Genomic DNA, 15,445 nt, shown 5'->3' on the forward strand with positions numbered 1-15,445 from the left:
ATCTCTTGCGTGTTTAGGGGCACAGTACTCCCACAAAATTAATGACTGAAGACTGTTGGGCCTGTTTAATGTAAACAAGGTTATGAACAGCGACCAGAACAAATGGCCTGTTCTAGAAACTGAAAGAACTGAGTCTGGATTTCTTGTGGTATGATAAAATTTACTGGAGTTCCTCAACTACAAAACAAATTAGCCACCCAGTGTCCCTCCCCACCTCATACAAAATAATATTTATGAACACTGCTGGTTTAGCCTGGCCTAAAATCCCTTTCGTTAATCCACACTTAAGATCTCACGATCGTGTCTAAGTTCCGTTTCTGTTGCTCGAGCTGAGTGGGCAGCCTCTTAGGGCAGTATTTGAAGACCTGAACCTTGAGCCAGACCACCATGCTTGCCTGGACACCAGCCACGTGGTTTTCATAAATTAGCATGTTTTGTGCTTTACTCTCCTCACCTGTAAAATGAGGCCCATAAGACTGTTTTCTCTTTTTCATGGGGACTGTGTACAGCCCTCTTGGTTTTGCATAAAAATGTCATGTTAACATTAGTTAAAACGTACGCCCAGAGATGCCTGGTTAGCTTTCTGGTCCGCCCTTGTGTGATTTACCATGTATTAACAACAATGAGATTGGACGCTTTGTTTTTAAGGACTGTGCACCCTTTGTAGGACAAACACTGCTCAAGAATCCTTTGTGCAGAGCTCAGAACCTGAGTATTTAGGAATGGGCTGCCTGAGGCTAAAGGCTAAGTTTAGCGAAAACCTCACATCGTCAATCTCCACTCAGATCTCACAAATCCAGTCACTGAAATATCCACCTGAGGATACCCAGGAGCAGAGAGGGGCCAAGAACTATGCTCTGAGACCCCAACTGTATACACTTGAGCAGTCAGAGTGAGTACTTGGGACAAAGGCTGTGCAGGAGAGCTGCATGACAGGTCATTCTCAAACGAGGAGGAGGAGGGGAGGAGGGAAAAGGGGAGAGAGAACCAGAGAAGGAACAAGGGATCTTGGACAGTAGCTCCCAACAACTAGCTCATTGAAGAGTTTTGTTTTCCTGACCATTTGAACTCTGAAAATGGAATGTGACTGTCTGGGACCATTGAAGCCCCGGGCTAGAACAGTGTGATTTTTTTTTTTTTTTTTTTCATGAGAACAGTGAAACTTTGTGCCTGTAATCATTACAAATCATTTTTTACTCAAAGTCTCCTTGGTAGACTTGTTAGCCAATAATCGAGGCAGGTTCCTTTAAGGACCAACTCCTACATGAGCACACCTTCTAAGAGTCCTTTCTTTTATCTTTAGATAGCACATTATAAGCTAAGTAGCATACACGTAAAGGCATTCCTGTCCATTTCAGCCTTTCAACCGTGTGTTCTTTGGTCTTGAATCAAGCAGGTCCCCGAATGTGCCTCTTATGATTTCTTCTGAAGTTCTGATCTTAAACGGCTCGTTCACATAGGTATCCCTAACTGAGCCCACGCAGGCTTTCTGCTGCTCCGTGCTGTCCTTTATGGATTTGTAAAGTCTCCTGAAATAAAGAGCCCCACACTCCCTTTGTTGGAGGAGGACATTGCTTTGGAAATAGCTCCCATGTGTGCCGCTGGCTTGTTCCAGGGCTAAGTCATTCTCTACTCTTCTTGGCTGTTCCCATCCTTGAAGTCACTAACATGTGAACTCATTGCATTTGGTTACAGACTGTTTCAACATCTTCTTCGAACAGGAAATTTGCAAAGGGAGGCGAAGGGTTTATTGTTAACAATTTGCATACTGAGAACTGGCAACAGACTATGGACTTCTTCAGTATTTGGGGAATGAGATCCTTGAATGAATATAAGGAAAATCAGTATCAGGCTTCCGGCCAAGAGACGGTGAACCTTTCTAGCTTAGCCTCACTTCCAGTGGTCTTTGCAGGTGTGGCATGGCAGGCAAACATGGAGTGTATTATTTTAATGGGCCACCAAGACGGCTCAACAGATTAAGGCATTTGCTAGCCTATGATCCGAGCTCTATCCCGTGGACCCAAATGGTAGGAGAGAACCTACTCCTTCAAGGTGTCCTCTGACTTCCACACTATGACACACCTGTGCACGCATATGCGCTTGCACGAAGACACACAAAATAACGAATAAATGTAATTAGAAACCTTTTCAAAAGTATCCATCTGACTGCTAGTAGGCACATGGTTCACTGGCATTCTGAACATTCACATTTGCCCCAGTGTGGTGCAAGCCATCATCCCAGCAGTAGGGGAAGTAGGCAGATTTCTGTGAGTTCAAGGCTAGCCTGGTCTCCATAGCAAGTTCCAAGCTAGCCAAGGCTACAGGGTGAGACCCTGTCTCAGAAAGTAAAAAATAACATTCACACGGAGATGTGCCCATCACCAACCATCAACTTATAGGATTTTTTTTTTCATCTTCTCACATGGAAAGCTGACACCCACCGAACACAGACTTCCCATTGTCCCCTCCTTCCGGTCCTGCTAATTACCACTGTATTTCTTGCCTTGATGAGTTTGATATTGTAGATCCCTAGTGTAAGTGGAATCTTACAGAATCTGTCCTTTCGTGACTGGAGTGGCCCTTCTTGTGTATCTCTTAACTTCATCTACATCACGGTATGTCGGAGAGCTTCCTTTTTGGCATGGGTGAGATTCCATTCTGTGCAAATGCCATAACTCATTCATTCATTATCCATCGATAGGCACTCTTTGGCCATTATACAAAACACTGCAGTGAAAAGTGGTGGACATGCACCTCTCTGAGTCTGTATTTTCACTGTCCCAGAATGGGATTATCAGAAAATATGACATTTCTATACAGAAATTCTTGAGAAATCACCACATCGTGTTCCATGGTGGAACTGGGACTGTGTGCTGGCCCGGAGATTCAGAAGAGCCAGAGAACCTGGAAACCCTGCTGTGAGAGGATACTGTAGGCAGAAAGCCCCAGTGGTCCCCGCCCCCTCCCCCAATCCCCCAGTCCTGCGGCCTCCTCCAAATCCCTGGGCGGTACCTGTCAGGGGAGGAACCTGTCTGAGCAATAGCCTGTCAGGGGAGGAGCCTGTCAGGGGAGGAGCCTCTCAGGGGAGGAGCCTGTCAGGGGAGGAGCCTCTCAGGGGAGGAGCCTGTGGAGCCTCCAGCAATGGCTGAAGATTCTCATTGCTGTTTATCCTTTCCTACAGTCATCATCATCATCACTGTTGTCCTAATCATTATCATCAGCATCTTCCTCCTCATCATCTCAGTACTGAGCTGTCCCAGGTCCTTGAACTTAGCAGTCAAATGCTGTGCCTCTGGGCTACAACCACTCCTTTCATTTATTATTATTTCCTTAATGATAGTCAACCTATCAAGCGTTAGGTGATGCTTCCTTATATTTGGGACTTTGGTTTCTCTAATAATATATTAGGAATTATGTGTGTGTGTGTGTGTGTGTGTGTGTGTGTGTAATTTCCCCCGGAGAATGTCAGTGCAGGTCTTTGGACCATTCACCAACTTTGTGAAATGTTATCACTGTTACTATTCCTGCATTTGAAAATTTGAGACGTTCTTTTGTTTCTTCCTCTTTCATTCTGTGTTGTGTCTTATCTCATTGTTTTTTATTCACATAAACTTCCTGAATCACTGAAAAATCTTCTGTACCAAAATCAATTCCGATCAGTGCGTTTGTTCTAGAGAGCAGCGTGTGAGTCTAGGTAATAGTCAAGAGATAGTAATGGCAAAGCTGCTCCCGAAATGTTACCTGGCTCTTGTAAGAGCAGGAGAGCAACTTCTGCAAGTGCTACCCCTTTAATCCACAGCCTTCATTTAGATAGGCTGTATCATTATCCCAATAATAGACAGAAAGCAGAAGCACAAATCCTAGGTCATCTCGCTAGCAAGAACAGTCCAGGACTGAACCGTACTTCAGGGGCACATGGAAAGCATTCTCAAAAAAATGTAAAGCCCTTCCCAGGAATTCAACAATCTCCAAAAGCCACACATAGTCGGTTTTCCAAGATGATCAATAACTAGAACACTGAAACACTCTGGAATTTGCCAGTCTAGGATTGGTGGTGTGCAGTGTCACAGCTTCAAGATGGACGGACGCTGGGAGTAGGGTGAAGCCAAGATCCAGCAGCAAGAATCAGAAACATGAAAGCCAAGACATGCCCTGTGGGGGCGGAGCCAAAGCATGGCCTATGGGGGCGGAGCCAAGGCATGCCCTGTGGGGGCGGAGCCAAGGCATGGCCTATGGATGCTGAAAAAGCAGGAACACCCTGGAACAACAGCAAGGCAGGGGTGCTCAGCGTGTATATCAGCTGCTGTGATGGAGGTCCTTCAGCTCTTCCAGAAGGGCTCTTGGGCCACCATTCAAAGTTTTTTTTTTTTTTTTTTTTTTTTTTTTTTTATTTAAAACGAATGGTAATTATTAACGACGTAGCAATTGTAAAAAATGTGTTCTGGATGCCGAAAATCACGAGTCAAGTAAGGTATAACACTGCTGTATTAGCCATTTACACCTTAGCCCCGGTAAGCCTTGGCTCTCGGAGCTGTGGCTATGAGGGAAAGCTTAAGAGCTGGCTGGAGGTGGGGTGATCCCCAAGAGGAATGGGAGATGTGGGGGTTATGGGTGGAGTGCTTTGTGAGTTTAAGGCGGTCAGGAACAGAACATAGGATTTCCTTTAAAAAAGAAGGGGGGATACTAATTTTATGATATTGGATTTCTTTGCTCTTCCTCAAATTCCTGACACCTGGGCTGACTTGGTGTCTCTGAACTTTGATTCTGGTGTTGGCAGCCCCTGGTTCTGGATCTTCCCGGCTGACTCCTCCAGTCCCACCAGTGTCATATATCCTTAGGAAAAGCCTTTGGAACCACTGATGATTGCTCCTCGGCTTCCCCACCCCTGCCTCAGGGCATCTGACTACCTGGACACACTTAGAACTTTCCTAGGTACTGGTCCAAGTCCTGCTCCAGAGAGCAGGAATAGAGGATGCTGCCTTGGGTCTCCAGCCTGATGTCTGCTAGCCCATCCCTAGGCACTTCTCTTGAGGCTCTCTACTCCCCGGTCTTCCTCACCACACTCCCTGGGCTGCAGATGTGTTCCTTCCTGTCCTCTGCCAGCAGGCTTGATTCTCAGATGTTGTCAACAGTGTCACCTCCCAGTGGATGGCACTTCCTCTTTCATGCCTGGCAGGGACAGCAGGCGTCTGTCCACAAGAAACACGAAAAGAGGGTATTGCTACATGCTTTGACAAATGAGACAGTTTGGAGAGAGGCAAGATCTGAAGTCTTGAAGAAACTTTATTGGGCTCGGGCACCAATTAAACAAAAACCGTTTTTTTTTTTTTTTTTTTTTTTTTTTTTTTTTTTTTTTTTTTACATATTTCGTCAAGGAGGAACAAGTGAGCACAGCTGTTGTGGTTGTCTGCTCCACCCACACCAGTTTTCAAGTAGATCCGGAGTCAGAGTGAGACCAGACTATATTCCTTCTCAGGCCTGCTTACTTGGGAAGACCCCTTGGGCTGACAAACTCCAGTCATTGTCCTGCTTTGCTGACAGGACAAATTCTGCTTCATGATTGGTGGTTGAGGGGGAGGGAACACTCCCTAAAATCAGCTACTTGACAATAGAAAACCATCATCCTTCGAGGGTCTTAGTTTTTTTGAGATTAGATAGAAAGATAGACAGGTAGATAGAGATAGATAGAAAGATAGATAGAAAGATAGATAGATAGATAGATAGATAGATAGATAGATAGATAGATAGATAGATAGATTAGATGGATGGATTACATACATAGATACAGATGGTAGACAATATACGATAAATAGATTACATAGATTACAGATGGGAGAGAGACAGATGACAGGATAGAATTTCTTTGGCTTTATTTGATCCAGCAACTATAATTCTGAGGTGAAAATTTCCTCCGACACTTGGTTTAAATACTTATATATTTAAAACATAAAGCACTGGGTGGCAAAGGAAAATTAGCATGTCATCTGCAAGGGTAATTGTATTAAGAGGCAGAGCCTTCAGGAGGTGATCCCATCATGAGGAATCCAAATTCACAAATGAGATATGACCTCATAAAAGAGATAGAAAGGAGTGTTTTAACCTGTTGGCCCGGTTGTCATGTGAGCACATAGAAGAGGGGGAACCATCTGTGAAGCAAAGAGTGTGATTTTACCAGACATCAAATTTGCTGGCACTCTGACCGTGGACTTGCCTCCAGATGTGTGGGCAACACATGTGTATTGTTTAAATCCCATGCCTACTTGTTCTATTATAATAACCTCAACAGACTCAGACACACTGGAAAGACCCATTTTATTTGTTTCCTTTGAGGAAGACGCTTCTCTTTCTAGAGTTGTTCTGTGTTGGTTAGACATGAGATGGGGACTCCGCAGTGGAGACTTCTGCAGCCTTTAGTCACTGAGAAGAGTGTGGAAAATCAGATCTAAGACATAGCTACGCCTGAGGCAGTAGTCCTGTTGTGTCTGCAGAACAGAAAGTCCCAATTGTTTCTCTCTCGTTTCTTTAGCATAAGCCTGTTTATAACACATTTCCTATAAGTTACAACTAAAATGACACTAGCATCTGGGGAGAACACTAGTCTAGTGGTTTCCACTGCTGTAACAGATAGCCAAAGCCTGTTCACCTTCACACTGTAGTGAGAAGAGTTGTGTTTGGTTGGTGAGGTTTGGAGGCAGAAAGTTCATAACGTATGCAGGCTGTGCTAGGAGCTTTGTAGCCGTGTGTGTGTGCTTGTGTGTATGTATGTGCATGCGTGTGCAAGCGTGTGCCTGTGTGTGTGCTTGACCATGTGTGCAAGTTATGTTATTGAAGACAGATCCCAGTGTATCACACATGAGCTCTCTCCACAGTACTTCACAGCCCAAGATCACTCTTTTATAATAACTAATTTGAGGGAGCCATTAAGGATATTCAAGCCCCACTCTGCTTCTAGAATAAAAGTAGGTATGGGAAAAATCTTGAAAGAGTAACTCCCCGAAATACCTAGTATGTGCGAGTGAAAAATGAAAGTTTACTTTTGAAAAGGAGGGATGGCTGATGCAGGAGGCGCACTTCCTCTAAAGGCTCTTACTGTGGAGGAAACCGAGACGAGCCACAAAGAATGATCCTGATACCATTTCCGGGATGCTAATTCTATTTCTTGAACATCTCATTGCTTACCAAGCACCACCTTGTTTAATCTTCACGAAGCAGGGAAGATTACAAGCCAGATACAGATGAAACAGAGGCACATGGATGAAACCGAATGTTTTGAAATGGGGCATCCAGAGAACATGAGTCCCGGGACACTGAAGATGTGATAATCCAAATAAGCTTAACCAGTGGAACGATTGTTTTGGACCACTAACTTTTGAGTTACACATTTATCTTCTTTTATTATTTGGTGAACTATGTCTAAGTTAGATCATCCTTTATAATCAGAAGATGTGAAAACATTTATTTTTATTATTTTTAATCATGTGGATATATACGCCTGAGTGCAGGCAGTCTTGGGGGTCAGGAGGTATTGGCTCCCTGGAGATGAAGTTATAGATGGTTGTGAGCCACCCAATATGGGTTCTGGGAACCAAAGTCACATCCTCCAGAAGAACAAGCTGCAAGTATGAGCCATTCCTAGACCTTAACCCAAGAATTTGTTGCCGTGGTGCAGGGGGCTCAGAATCTTGGTTATCCTGTAAAATCTGATCTAGTTCTTGTCATTGAAATGAATGAACACCAAACCAATGTGACACCAATTAATTCTGAAATCCAGCAACTACTTACTAGAAAGAACCCTGATCAACTCCCAAGGTTCTGTCGCTCCATCTTTTGTTGGCTCAGCCCAGTGACAGACACGTACGGTTAGGCTGTCAGGCCCCTCTTAGAGAAAACCAGTGCCTGCCTGGATTCATGTCTTCCCAAGCACAGGGGACCATCTCTTTGGTCAATTAAAGACGATGGCCCACACCAACTGAGGCCTACCATGGGGTTGGAACATGGGCATTTACAGTGACAGCATGCCTTTTGCTAGGGTTGACCGTTCACAAGGCTCTCTGGCAGAGCTGGGTGATGGAAAAGGAGATTCAGGAACTTGAGGATACCACATCTAGATTCCTGCTGTGAACACGCTGGAAAAGCAATCATCCCACAATGAGGCAGGAAGCCTGATGCTGCTAGAAGAGAGGATCTGAGAGAGAAGCATGGAGTTGGTCACTCACCATGCACTGATTTCTGGGCATGTGGGAAGTAACACCCTCAACACTCGCTAGAGGAGCCATCCATCATATCTGGAAAAAAAGCTAAATGTTGGTACAGAGAAAACCCAGCCAGGAAACCAAATGAGATAGTGACTTCCCAGGAAGAACAAACAGTTGTCTGAGGAGGGAAACATTACCCCACACCCCTTAGCCCATCAGTGAGTGATACTGACCATACCCAGAGGGTTAAAACTGTTGTGACATACTATCTCGGCAGGATGGGTGAAGATAAAAACCCAAGAGGGGAAGAGAGGCAGGGCCAGCGGAAGCCAAAGATAACGTCTAAACCGATAAAGACTAGAAGTCACATTATTTAGATATAATAAAGGAAGCTGGGTGTGATGGTGCATGCTACTTGGGAAACTGAGGCAGGAGGAGCAGTTGAGTCCAGGCGTTCCGGGCTGTATGTCAGTCAGGTGTCCACATTAAGTTCAGTATAATGTGGTGATCTCTTGGGATGCATGGGATCAGCAGGTCACTTGAAAGGAGGCATGACCCTACCAGATCAGAAGCAGAACAGATGAGAAATATGAGTAGAAAATCCCCGAGAATTCAGTTAAAGTGGCTGGAAGTATGGAGAAGAAAGTTTAAGAGTTATCTTGTTAAAAACTTCTAAAATGAAATTTTAACTCTCAGTCATAGGTATTATTTTACATTAACTATTATATACATCATTGTACTGGCTGGTTTTGTGTCAACTTGACACAAGCTGGAGTTATCACAGAGAAAGGAGCCTCAGTTCGAGAAATGCCTCCATGAGATCCAGCTGTAAGGCATTTTCTCAACTAGTGACCAAGGGGGGTGGGCCCAGCCTGTTGTGGGTGGAGCCATCCCTGGCCCAGCCCATTGTGGGTGGAGCCATCCCTGGGCTGGTAGACCTGGGTTCTATAAGAAAGAAGCTGAGCAAGCCAGGGGAAACAAGCCAGGAAGTAACATCCCTCCATGGCCTCTGCATCAGCTCCTGCTTCCTGACCTGCTTGAATTCCAGTCCTGACTTTGGTGATGAACAGCAACGTGGAAGTGTAAGCTGAACAAACCTTTTCCTCCCCAACTTATTTCTTGGTCATGATGTTTGTGCAGGAATGGAAACCCCGACTAAGACAACCATTTATACCTGTAAACTTTTATAAAGTACATTTAATTATATATATCAGTTAATGGTCTCAAAGAAGCCAGTGATGTTAGTTATGTCCACTGCCTCGGACTTAAGATTGAATGATTGTCTTAATCTATTAAAATGAGCCAACAAGTGAATACAAGCACCAAGATGCATATGCTTCCCTCAGAGACAAGCGTCTTCAAATACAATGAAGGGCAATGGTTCTGAGGGAAGAGGGGTGGGCATTGAAAGCAATCTACACAGCAAAATGGCCCAGAAACTCTGAGGCACGTCTCTATCACGGTGGCAGGCCTGGAATGTGCAGCTGATGGACAGGCATCATGCAAGCTGTCAGGAACCAGGTTCCAGCCCCACCCTTCATGTCCAAGTGCGAGGCTGAAATCTTTGAACATCAAAGTTTGAGCATATTAGAGTCGACTGCTCTAAGTATAAGAGCATGAAACCATCCAGGAGGAAAATGAAGTTCCCTTTAGGGAACCTTGTAGTCTCAAGTCTTCTTTCTTGGCTGTCTCCAGCCTTTGGTCTATGGTCCCAGCACCCCACAGTCTTGCTAGCAATGGAAAGACATTTGTCAATGTCACTTCATCCCTGAAGGCCAATTGTAGACTGTCAGGTGACATAAATCCCAGAGCAGCTCATGGCATCTCTTCCCAGGCTAAGACCCAGGACATGCATGGGTTAAGATTCAAAGATCTCCAAGGCTAGACCACCATCTCTCTGAGCACATCTGCCCAGGAGACACTCCAAACAGCACTGTGGTGTAAAAGAAACTTTTATTTATCTGATTCAAGTAGCTTACTGGCTCTGTCTGCTTACCTAGGTCTGGCCCTGGAAGCTTCTAGCCTCTGTACAATCTAATCTAGCCCGAGAATGTTTTCAGCCTTTGAGGGTTACTGCTGAATAAACTCACCCCTTCCTAGTTCTTTCTGGTCTCTGGCTGACTGTTCAACTCAGCTGATTCATCTCAGCTGCTCAAACTCCTCTCCTAGCTGACTGATTCAATCTGGCTTCTCTCGGCTTCTGAATTGCTCTGCTTGGCCTCATACTATCTTTGGCAATTGAGTCTAATCTTCTGGCTTCTTCTCATTCTCTGACTTATTCTGTCTTCACCTGTGTCTAGCTTGTCCTCTCTCTGCAACTTGTCTCTGTACAACTGTCCTCCTTCTTTCTCTCTCTCAGACATCACTTTCAAACATGGCTGCTTCCTTCTACAAACTAACCTTACCCTCATTGTTTGGGATTAACGGTGTCTACTGAGATCATGTCTGTGTTCCAGCCAAAGGGACAGATTGTGCTAAGGCTGAGCCACACCACAACTAGAAACAGATTTTTCCCAATAAGCAACACAATTTTGGGGTTCACACTGTGATCAAATAACCTAGAACACTGAAGAGTGTTGCTTACACAGTAACATGTGAGTCAGGACCTGAGTCACAAGTGATAAAATCTCACTTGGGATATCGTCGTTTAAAAGAAGAATTCATCAATCCGATCAACTGGGAAGTCCAAGGGGTAGCCTAGCTCCAAACATAGCTGTTCCCAATAAGACCCACAACATTATGTCTTCTGTCTCAGTCCCTGTTTCATTTGGTTAATATCTGTCTGTCTGACTACCAGCTCCTTTTTTTTTCATGTGATCCTCATCATACACAATCTCAGAATAAGTACTTTCTTTCAGAATATTAAACAACACGTACATATGTGTGCATTGGCATATGGACACACACATACACACATCATTCACAGCCAACTGCGGCATACACTGTTGTATGAAGCCAAGCCTAGATCACAACTCTAGAGCCAGCATATCATAAGGCCCGAGTTTAACAGCCCTAGATAAGAGACCAAGAATTCTAAAATTAGATGGGCATGTCTGTTGCCAAAAGAAAGGGGAGGAGTTATGGACAGGCAAACTGCAGAGATCCTTGTATCGCTAACAAATGCAGCTTACACAGAGCATGCCCTTAGTAGGCTGCCCCATCCTTTTCACCCTGTCTCAGCTGCTAGTTCTTCATTCTCATAAATCCGTTCTCCCAGCCCCGACAGAGCTCTCATATACTGACTGATACCACAGCCAGAGATGGAAGCCCCTCTGCCTGCATTTGACTGATGTGCACACCGTAAGCCGGTGCACACACTGTAGGTCAGCACCAGCGGAATATCTGAGGCTCTCTCTCTCTTCCTATGAAGGAACTGGAGATGTGGCTCAGTAGTTACGAGACTCACTGCTCTCGCAGAAGATTGTTTGGTTCCCAGCACTCACATATCAGCTATCCAAAATTCCAGCTCCACGGAACCTGGCACCAGGCACCCACATATGCCCACTGTGTACATAGAATCAAACACACACACACATACACATATCAAATACAATGTTTACAAAAGGAGCCCTATGAAGACGAGAACGCTGGACAGTTAGCTTTTCTTCAAAGGTTTTGGTGAATTCTCTCTCATTGCCCTCTCCCACCCCTCCTCCCTCTTCTGACGAAATCTTTCTAAGAAATCCCTCTCCTACTTTCATGTCCTTTCATGATGTATGTGCAGCCCATTGATATTAAGGCTGAAAGAGCCCACGGTTTCCGGGCCGCTTTCTCCGTTTGACTTACCCGGCAGATGTGCAGGGGTGGCCATGACACAGCTCCCCTCCTGCTGCTGTTCTGTGGTCCTGCTTTCCCATCTTCTATGGCTTCTCTGTGGTTTGTCTCCAAGGATTCACATGCTGGGTGCACAGTCCTCAGTGTGGCGGTGCTGAGGTGCTACAACTCTGAAGAAAAGGCCGAGCAGGTAGTGATTCGATCACTTGACCATTGTCCTCAGATCCATGGTTGCCATGAGGGTGTGTCATAAGAGGAGCTTTTCATCGTACCAAGTGACTTCTCTCATGTGTGCTTCTGATTCTGTGGTGTCAACCATCATGAGGTCTTCACTCTCCAGTGGAGAGAGCTGAAACCACCTTACCTTGGACCTTTAGAGTCCAACACTGAGATAAATAAATCTCTTGTTTTTATACATTGCCTGGTCATAGGCATTTTGTAACAGCAATGGAAATGGACTAATAGGCCTTCTCATTTAAAAAAAAAAATGTGCACTCTGCTTTTGATCCTTGAATCTGGACAGACCTGAGGTTATGGTGAAAATACACATGTCATTTCAAAAGCGATTCTGGGATTTTTAATGAAAGGGTCTTCCAACATGGGTTCTGAGATACTTTGAGAAGGCCAAGTAGCTGACAGCACTGCCATGTTGGGAGGAGGATGCGATGCTGTTTTGAGAGATTCCTATTAAGGTCTGGAGACTTAGCTATTGGGTCCACCCAGGCCATGCCATGCACCAGGCAGGACTGTCCCTCTAAAATTCATATGCGGTTGCTGAGTTCCAGCAGCTATAGTATGAAGAAGTAAGTGAGGCCTCTGGGAGCTGACTAGTCATGCAGAACAGAGCTCTCACCAATGAGGTTAGTTTTTTTACCAGGCCAACAGAGCTTTTGTTGTCTGCTTGCTTGTTTGCTTTGTTTTGTTTTTCTCCCAGCATTGATGACACAAGAAGAAATTGCTAATTTTGAAATGGATAAGCCCTTACCAGAGCCAGATGTTCGGATGCCTTTGTCTTGGACATGCCAAGTATTCAGAGCAAGAAGCACTCAGTTTTCTTTCTAGCCTTTGGACTAGAGATGTGACGACTGAATGGTTGGGGTGTTTATCTGAGTTCTATTTTCTTTACCCACACAGATGGCTCACAACCACCAGCAATTCCAGTTCCAGGCAGTCTGATACCCTCTTCTGGCCTCTTTAGGCATGCTACACACACACACACACACACACACACACACACACACACACACACAATAAAAATAACTCTTCAGGAATTTACTTAGCCCAAGGTGTTCTGTTATAGTCAGACACAGAGGTAAAACACACTATGAAGTAACATGTCAGCTTCCAGCTACCTCCAAACTTCCCACCAGAAGCTTCCTACTTCACATGTAGGATAAAGAATGGTTTCCTGCTCTGCCTTCTCCAAACTCCTGGCCCATGACATCCTTGTTGTTAACACCGAACTGGCAACAGGCAAGCAATTATAAACATTTTGTGAATAAACCCTCTGAGAGGAGAAATCCCAGCACAACACAGCTGTCCAGGGTCCTGTTATAGCCAGAAGCACCGTTGCAGAACTGGGCAGCAGACTGGCACGTGAGGGCTTTAGAATTAGTGTCACTTACACACAGATGGGAGACTGCAGTGGCACAAAGTAAGTCAAGCAGAGACAGACTTTCACTTTAGGGAGCAAGGGTCCGGACGAGTGACACAAATAAAATGTCAGCCCAGACTGGCCAGAATAGTGTAATGAATGCAAGAACAACCAGGAAGTTTATGAATAATCGACACAGACATGATCCAAATCCTTGTGTTAAGTAAGGTCATGAGTTCTGCATGGGATCTACCTTGGCCAAGGCAATGCATAGACCACCAGGGGTTTTGGAGCCCAAGACAAGAAATGTAACTTATGTGCTCCAAGTTGACTGGAGATATACACCAATCCAAGGACTGAACAGTAAGGTCTTAGCCTATCAGTGTGAGATGATTCTGTCATTAGGAGCTGGTCCTCCTGGGTCACAATCTGATGACCTCCCTGAAGTTAGCAAAACTTCTCTGCAGCTCTGGGCAAGTCACTCAGTGTCCTTGAACCCCCGAGGTCTCATCCTGTAGTCTGTCTGTCTGTCTGTCTGTCTGTCTCTCTCTCTCTCTCTCTCTCTCTCTCTCTCTCTCTGTATGTGGGGGGCGGGGGAGGGAGAAAGGTCATGAGGTTGTCCGAGGACAATCTTGGGGTCAGTCCTCCACTGTGTAAGACAGCATCATCTCTTTACTGCCACTGCATACATCGGCACGGCCACTTTCCAGCGACCAGTTTGTCTCCTTGTTGGTTCACTAGAATGAGGGACCAACACTTCCATGTCCAGATAAACATGGGTACTGGGAATCCGAGCTCAGGTCCCTATATTTGCACAGCAAGCATTCTGCCCACTGAACCATCTCTCTATGTGATAGCTCCCAATACTATGAGCATTCAGTTAGAAACAGAAGAAACACTGATGCTCTAAGTAACTTGGTCAAGGTCATCTGGCTCTAGCCTGTGAGCCCAGCTGCTCAGGATGGAAAGACTGCCCCTGCCTCTGCTGACCATGGTGTCCTTGCTGCTGTTAAGGGAAGATAATGGGGAAACACCACCATATCCTGTGATGTCGGTCATCAGACTCTTCTTCCCGGATGCTTGCTGGGTCTCAGGCCACCACCTGACTCCACACACACAGCTCATTTGGGTGAGACCTTGAGGGTTCAAGGAGACTGAGTGACTTCTCCAGGGCTGCAGAGAAGTTAGTGCTTTGGCCCAGGTAGATCCCATGTGTGCACGCTCACACATGCACACACACACACACACACACACACACACACACACACAACCAGATTTTTAGCAAGAAAACACTATATCCCCACATATGTAACCACAGTGCACACCTATTGTCTTCATACCTATGTGATCTCTATAGTTGAAGTTACAGTTTTCTATACATGATCTCAAAAAGATGCCCATAAAATGATCTTGGTATTTCAGTTAAGGTCACATGATGTGAGGCAAGCATGGACCCCCTTTTTTGTCCATGCCATTGATGGACGGACACCCTAACTCTTATCCACTTCTCCGCCATTCCTCTCATCTCTGCAGAAGAATGGAAGAGACGACAAGTTGAGCCTCTTCTTTCCTAGCTCCTTTAATGGCCAGTATCTCTAATCTGCTCAGACCTGTGATGAGTCTCAGCTGGGGACACAGAGGCTGAGGACCAGCCTCCCTCCATGACATAAGCATTTGCAAACCAGAATATTTTCCAAGGAAGTTTCAACCTATTTTTCCTCTCAAGTGGCCAGTTTGAAACCTATTTGCAATCAAATCTGTTCTTACCCAATTTACATAGCACTCTGCAGAACTCAAAATTTGTGTGTGTGCTCTCTATATGTGGAACACAGTGTCTGTAGGTTCTACACATGTGGGACACAGTGTCTGTGTGCTCTGTACA

This window comes from Micromys minutus, assembly GCF_963924665.1.
Source record: "Micromys minutus genome assembly, chromosome: 20".
NCBI classification, from domain to species: Eukaryota; Metazoa; Chordata; class Mammalia; order Rodentia; family Muridae; genus Micromys; species Micromys minutus.